Source organism: Malania oleifera, chromosome 9, assembly GCF_029873635.1.
Source record: "Malania oleifera isolate guangnan ecotype guangnan chromosome 9, ASM2987363v1, whole genome shotgun sequence".
NCBI classification, from domain to species: domain Eukaryota; kingdom Viridiplantae; phylum Streptophyta; class Magnoliopsida; order Santalales; family Ximeniaceae; genus Malania; species Malania oleifera.
The window spans coordinates 95770282-95777651 of record NC_080425.1 but is presented as its reverse complement, the minus strand read 5'-3'; positions in this window follow the sequence as shown (position 1 = coordinate 95777651).

The window sequence follows — 7370 nt, the reverse complement described above, 5'->3', positions numbered from 1 at the left end:
TTTGCCATTGGTTGAGTTTGCGTATAACAACAGCTACCAAGCCAGCATTGGGATGGCACCGTATGAGGTGCTATATGGCAGGAGGTGTCGATCCCTATTGTACTAGGATGAGATTGGAGAGAGACGGGTATTGGGGCCAGAACTGATACAGCATACTCAGGATAAAGTCAGACTCATCAGAGACAGGATCAGGACAGCGCAGAGCCAGCAGAAGAGTTATGCTGATACTCATAGGCGAGAATTGGAGTTTGACACGGGAGATCACGTATTCCTAAAGGTGGCACCGCTGAAAGGTGTTATGAGATTCGGGAGGAAGGGTAAGTTGAGCCCTAGGTATATTATACCATTCGAGATTCTTGAGAGAGTGGGTCCAGTTGCCTATTGTTTTGCACTACCATCGGTCCTATCTAGGATCCATGACGTATTCCACGTTTCTATGCTGAGGAAATACGTCCCAGACCCCTCCCATGTGATCAGATATGAGGCACTGGAGTTGGGTGATACTTTAGCTTATGAGGAAGTGTCAGTACAAATTCTTGACTGGAAGGAACAGGAGCTACGCACGAAGAAGATTCCACTGGTAAAAGTTCTGTGGCGCAACCATGCCATTGAGGAGGCTTCCTGGGAACTAGAGGATCAGATGCGCCAGAGATATCCGCACTTATTCAGTGGAGTTAGAGCTGAGTCAGCCAAGTGAATGGAATATTGTTGTAGTTTTTATTTGTAGTGTAACGTAAGATAGGTAGAGTTTTTAGTTTTGAAACATGAATGGTTTTGGGAGAATTTTGAATAGTTGTAATCTCCAGAGCCCTCGTTGTAATCACGGTATTCCTCCGCCATAAGTGAGGGTAATCAATAAAAATTGGAAGTGTTTTCACTAAGGAAGGGAAACAAGGGAATGTCAAATTTTGAGGATAAAATTTTTATAAGGAGGAGAGAATGTAAAAACCCCAAAAAGAGATATAAAAGATTAGTGGAATGGTTCAAAAAAAAAAAAACTTAATTAATTAATTAATCGAATTTAAAAAGAAAAAGAAAAAAAATAATAATTAAATTTTATTTTTATTTTTATTAATAAAATATATTATTAATATTAATGAAATATATTATTATTATAGCTTCTTGGATTCTTAATTGGAAACATTCACGCCCCCCCCTACATTATCTTCTTCTTCTTTTCTTTTCATTTCTTTTCTCAGACCACTATGAACTCTCTCTCTCTCTCCTCACGTTCTCTTCCTCTCTCCTCAATTTCGTGACGAATTTTCGTCCGATCAAAAATTCGAAGATACCACTGGACTCCATTCGCCGCTGCCGTCATTTCTATCGAAGCGGATCGGTGTTAGGAGCAGCGTAAGCGTATTCCCTGGGATAAGCCATTTTTTCCTTTTTCTTTAATTTCTTACAAAATATAAGACCAATTGACGAACGGACACCACCACGAGAATCTAAGGATGATTCTCTATAAGTCTAGTGGGACGGAATTCTCATGGGGGTGTCAGACCGAAACCCCAAATTTGGGGTGCAGGGGTTATTAAGGGGTTTATTTTTAATTAATTAGTATTAATTTAGAAATGCTAAAATATTAAGCATCTGGGACTGAAGTAGGATTTCTGGAATTTAGGGTCTGGGTGAGCGCCGCGGATGTAATTTTGGGACCCGCAGGCAAAATTTTAAAAATTAAGTGGGGATGTTAAATAATAGTTTAAATATTAATTTGAGGTATATGGAGCCTAGGGAAGGCTAGATGAGTATTATTTTGGAGAAATAGATTAATTAATCTGGGAAAAATGTAAATTGCAGAAGTTAAATTTCGAGCGCCAAAGGCGTAGGATTTGGGTCCTAGCGAATTTCTCAGTAGGCAGGTAAGGGAATAAACTAAAGCAGTTATTTTCCATGCAAATTATTATTAATTATGAGTAAATTTATTTTCAGAAAATCATATGCTATATTGTTTATTATGAATGAAATGTGCAATTGGGAAAATACTGCTATGATGATTAAAATATATATGTATGTATGAGGTGCTGGAAAATCACAATTTTAGAATATGAAGTATGACTTTTAACAGCATATGTGTGGCATGAATATTATTTTACATGAAATGTATTATGATATAAAGGATTTTACGAACAAAGCATGATTTCAGGTATTATGAAAAGATGAGTTATGTTGTGATGAATTTGACGAATATATGATAAATGATTTATTTTCAAAATATATATATATATACCTGAAATGATTTTGGCGCGAGGCCATGTATTTATGTTATCGGCACGAGGTCGTATTTATGATATCGGCGCGAGCCCATATTTATGCATGATTTTGGCACGAGGCCGTAATTACTATATTTTCGGCACGAGGCCGTAATGATGTTATATATATGATCATGTATTATATGTTATCACAACCCGGATATTAGTTTAGTTCAGTTCAGGAGTTCGGTACAGTATCTATATTGTAGATCAAATATCTACGTCATATTAGTGCTAACCATCCCACGAGGGGATGGGAGATGGATAGTCGATGTGGCTTTCAGTAGAGTGTGGACGTCCACCTGGCAGTCTGGACCAGGGTGTGGTGGGCTCATCGTACTTACAGACATATTTAACTCGGTAGTGATTGACTAGCCATTATCGAGTCCCGCCTTCGGGCTGCACAACCCGTCATAGGGGGTAATACATGACACTAGCTAGCTATTCATCTTGGGTATATATTTTCTGTATTACCAGTATAATAGATGTTTTATATATGATATGACTTACTAGAAAATATGAAAGCATGTGATTATTCAGTATAATATGATGAACGTTTACGAAATCTGAAATGTATTGTATACGTATAATTGCATTAAATATTCATGTTGCTACACAACTGTATTTAGCTTATTTTCCCTTACTGAGAAGTGTTTCACCCCCAAACTTAATTAATTTTTCAGGAGCTCCTGAGAGATCGGCGGGTCAAGGCCGCCATTGAGCTAGTGAGATTACCCTGTGAGAAGGGTAAGATTTTGTAATAGGGTCAGAGTTATTATGTGTTCGACCCTAGAGATATTTTGAAGTATATGAGGATGTATAGAAGTATAGTTTTATAATGTTATAGAAAGCTCTGGTATTATGCTCTATGGATAGATGTTTGGATTTTATGTTTACTGCTACGTAGAATTCCGCTGTATTTGATAGGTGTCCTCGTTACCCACGAGTTTAGGTTGACCATTTGATCTATTATGTGACATTTTATGTTAAGAAATTAAGGGACGTTACAACCGAACCGACGAAAGAAAAAGTTAAAAGAGTGGTATTCTCTATTTCCAAAGAAAGTAGTCTGAGACCAGATGGATTTGGCTCTGAATTTTATATATCTTGCTGGGCATTATAAAAAAAGATGTCTTGCATGCGGCAAAGAAATTTTTTCAGGGCATTCCTATTTCAAGGTTCTTTTGCTCTTCGTTTATTATCTTAATTCCAAAGGTGGACAATCCTTTTGACTTTGATAAATTCCGTCATATTAGTTTATGCTCCGTGGCTTATAAATTTTTTTCCAATATTATTATTTTTAAACTAATTGAGGTTGTTGATAAGTTGGTCTTGCATGAACAAGATTTTTTTATTCGTTGTATTTTTGAGAATATTACGCTTGCACAGGAAATGGTTCATTCTTTGCACAAAAAAATGGCTGGCGGCAATGTGATGGTAAAACTCGATATGACTAAGGCTTATGACAAAGTGAACTAGAATTTTCTTCTGGAGGTTCTTAAGGCTTTTGGTTTCTCTGAGAGGTTTTGCAAGCTCATAAAAAATTATGTGGAGTTCCCGTGGTTTTCTGTTATGATGAACGGAACCTGTAAAGGGTTTTTTCAATTTACTAAAGGCTTGCAACAAGGGGATCCACTTTCTCCTTATTTATTCATCATAATAGAGGATATTTTGACAAAGTTGCTTAGAAAAAACTACGAGACAGGTCGTGTTGGACAATTTAATCATCTTATTAGGGCCCCTTTCATTTCGCATTTGCTATATGCAGATGATATTCTTATTTTTACAAATGGTGGGAAGTGGTCTATTAGAAATTTGGTTTATGCTTTGGAGATGTATGAGAAGTGGTTGGGTCAAAAAATCAGTAAGACAAAGTTAGCGTTATTCCTTTCAAAATACATGACTCCTGCTCGGAAATGTGGTTCATTGAGAATTACAGGTTTCATGGAAGGTAAATTTCCAGTTACGTATTTGGGTGCGCCTTAGTTTTATGGAAAATTGTCTTCAAGGACCTTGGAGCCTTTTGTGGAGAAGATTAGAGAGAAAATTGTAGGGTGAAAATTTAAATTGCTCTTGTAAGGTGAAAGATTGATTTTATTAAGACATGTGTTGTCTAGCATGCCTACACATTTGATGTCTGTTATTAATGTTTCACAGGTCACATATTCTCGTATCAATTATCTTCTTGCTAATTTTTTATGGGGAGAGGTGGAAGGTTAAACGAAGATTCATTGGCGCTCTTGAGGGAAAATTTGTAAACCTACCTTGGAATGGGGTATGGGCTTGAGAGATCTTAAAGAAGTTCAGAAATCTCTTCTCATGAAATTTGCTTCCAGATTGCTCACTTCTAACAATCTATGGGCAGGTTTTTTCAAGGCTAAATATTGCAAAAATGAGAATTTATTAATAAAGAAGGGGAGACCAAATGACTCCCGGTTCCGAAGATCAATGAAGACCACCATTCTGAAAGTTTTGGATGTTAAAATTTTGGTGATAGGTGGAAACTCTTCTTTTTGGTTCGATAGGTGGCCGACATCAAGCCCAATATGTAACGACCCGAATAATAATGAGATTTAAATAATAAAGAGAAAGGGAAATGGAGACCGTAACAAAAGGAGGAAGTTGATTTCGTCGATGACATTGCACTTTGGAAGGAATAACCAGGGGGATCATCAGAGAATTCGTTGACGAATACAGGGGATTGGCAGACAAAGAAATACTGAGAGTGGTTTGAGCCGACTGAATTTCGTCGACGAGGACTGAATTTCGTCGACAAATTTATTAAAGGATTCGTCGACGAATGATGTGGCTCGTCAACAAATCCCCTGCTCTATAAATAGCAAAATCCGGATTTTAAACTTCCTAAAAAAGCTGACTCTCTCCTCTCTCTCTCTCTCTCCCCTTTAGTTCTCTCTCTCTCTCTCTCTCTCTCTCTCTCTCTCTCTCTCTCTCTCTCTCTCTCTCTCTCTCTCTCTTCGATTTCGGGCTAGATTTACCTGGATCGACAGTTTGAAGCCACCACGACGCTCCTAGGGAAGTTCTCTCCAAAACTGCCGGAGCAGATCGTTGGTGAAAGCAAGTTGGAAATCATCCCTGAGTTGAGGTAAGGCTTTTTAAGCCAAATTTGGTCTTGCGATAGTTATAGGAAATAATATACACGTGGAAATACTGAAGTTTAATATTGAGAGTTTTCATTTTCAGGGTATTAGTCAGGAAATCCTACGGGTGTTAGATTAGAATATTTTGGGGGCTTTCTCAGTAGCCAGGTAAGGGGATAAACTAAACTAGTTCTCTTGAGAAAATGTATATATATATATATATATATATATATATATATATATATATATATATATATATATATAATTTGATTTCTGGAAAGTAAATATGTTTACATATATATGATCTATATTTGGGAAAATATTCTTGAAAATGATGGTATATTGAATATGTGAAAAATCTGTTAGTGTGGCATGAGTATAAAATGTTACGAAATACTGTTTTCTGGAATGGGATTATGATACGGATTTTTATAATGGAAAAAATCGGTGTATGGGCCGAGATTTTTATATATGTTTGACGGAGTATGGGCCGTGCTATGATATGTTTGCTGGAGTACGAGTCGTGCTATGATGTGATTTACCAGCGTACGGGCTGTGCTATGATATGTTTGTCGGCATACGGGCCGTGCTATGATGTGATTTACTAGTATATGAGCTGTGCTATGATATGTTTGTCGGCGTACAGGCCGTGCTATGATATGATTTGCCAGCTACGGGCCGTGCTATGATTTACCGGCGTACGGGCCGAGCTATGATAAAATGTGTAATACCGGCGTACGAGCCGATGATTTTCGTGATATACGTATATATGCAAAATGATATGATTGATGTGAAAATTAATAATATGAAATATCCATGTGTCACAGTTTCAATATACATTATATGATATCAGAACCTGGTTGACTTGGTCTAGGCTAGCACTTGCACGGTACCGTTGCTATGTGTCCATGGTCTTCGTGATCATGATATTTGTGTTAACGCTACTGTACGGAGTGGTGTGAGATTGGATGGTCGATGTGGTTTTTAAGAAGTGTGTGATCGCCCTTGGTGTACGTACCAGGTCAGGCAGACCCATCAGACTTACAGACTGTACTTTTGACTTGACAGTGGTCGACCAACCATTGTCAAGTCCCACCTTCGGGCCACACAACCCAGTCATGTGGGGGTAATACATGACGACAACCAGCTAACCTACCAGGAATGTTTTCCTATTATACTTTATGAGATGAGATATGTTATGAAAATGCAATATGTTCTACCATGATTTGATGTATATATATTTTTCCAGATTTGACAAAATAGTTACAGAATATGTTCTGTATGGTATATGTAGAACACGAAATACTCATGTTGCCACACACTGGTATTAATTTATTTCCCTTACTGAGAGGTGTCTCACCCTTAAATTTATAAACTTTTTAGGAGCCCCTGATAGGAGAGCGAGAAAAGCCCCGCTGAACTAGAGCTGTTGTCTGCCCTTTTTGAAGGGTAATTTTAGTAGGGACAATGGATTTTTGTGGGAAGTGTCCCTAGATTTTGTTTCTTTTGGGATGTATATACTGAAATACAGTAGACGTAGTGACTCTGGTATTTGTAGTAATAAGATAGATGTTTTTGTCTTTATAATATTGTGATTATATGTTTCCTGCTGCATAGGCTTCCGTGTTGTGTTCTGATGTATCCCTGGTACCCATAGGTCTTGGTAGATTATGATATGTTAATCTGGGATTTGTGATATTGAATGTATATATAAAAAAAATGTGAAAATTAAGCAAGTCATCACACAATATCTATAAACACTGAGGATATTTCAAACAAGAAGCCGTGTATTAAGGATTGCTAGCTGAATAACAACTAGAACTCTGATTTATTACTAGAATTGGTTGGTGCCGATAGAATAATGCAAATTTTGCATCATGTGCCAGCTGGTAAAAGTGGGCTGGATATATTCGTCTAGAAGCCTGCCCCTGACGGTAATTTCTCTACAAAAAGGGCATGGGAAGCAGTGAGGAGTGGAAGTGATAATCTTGTGTGGAATGATTGGTTTTGACATTCT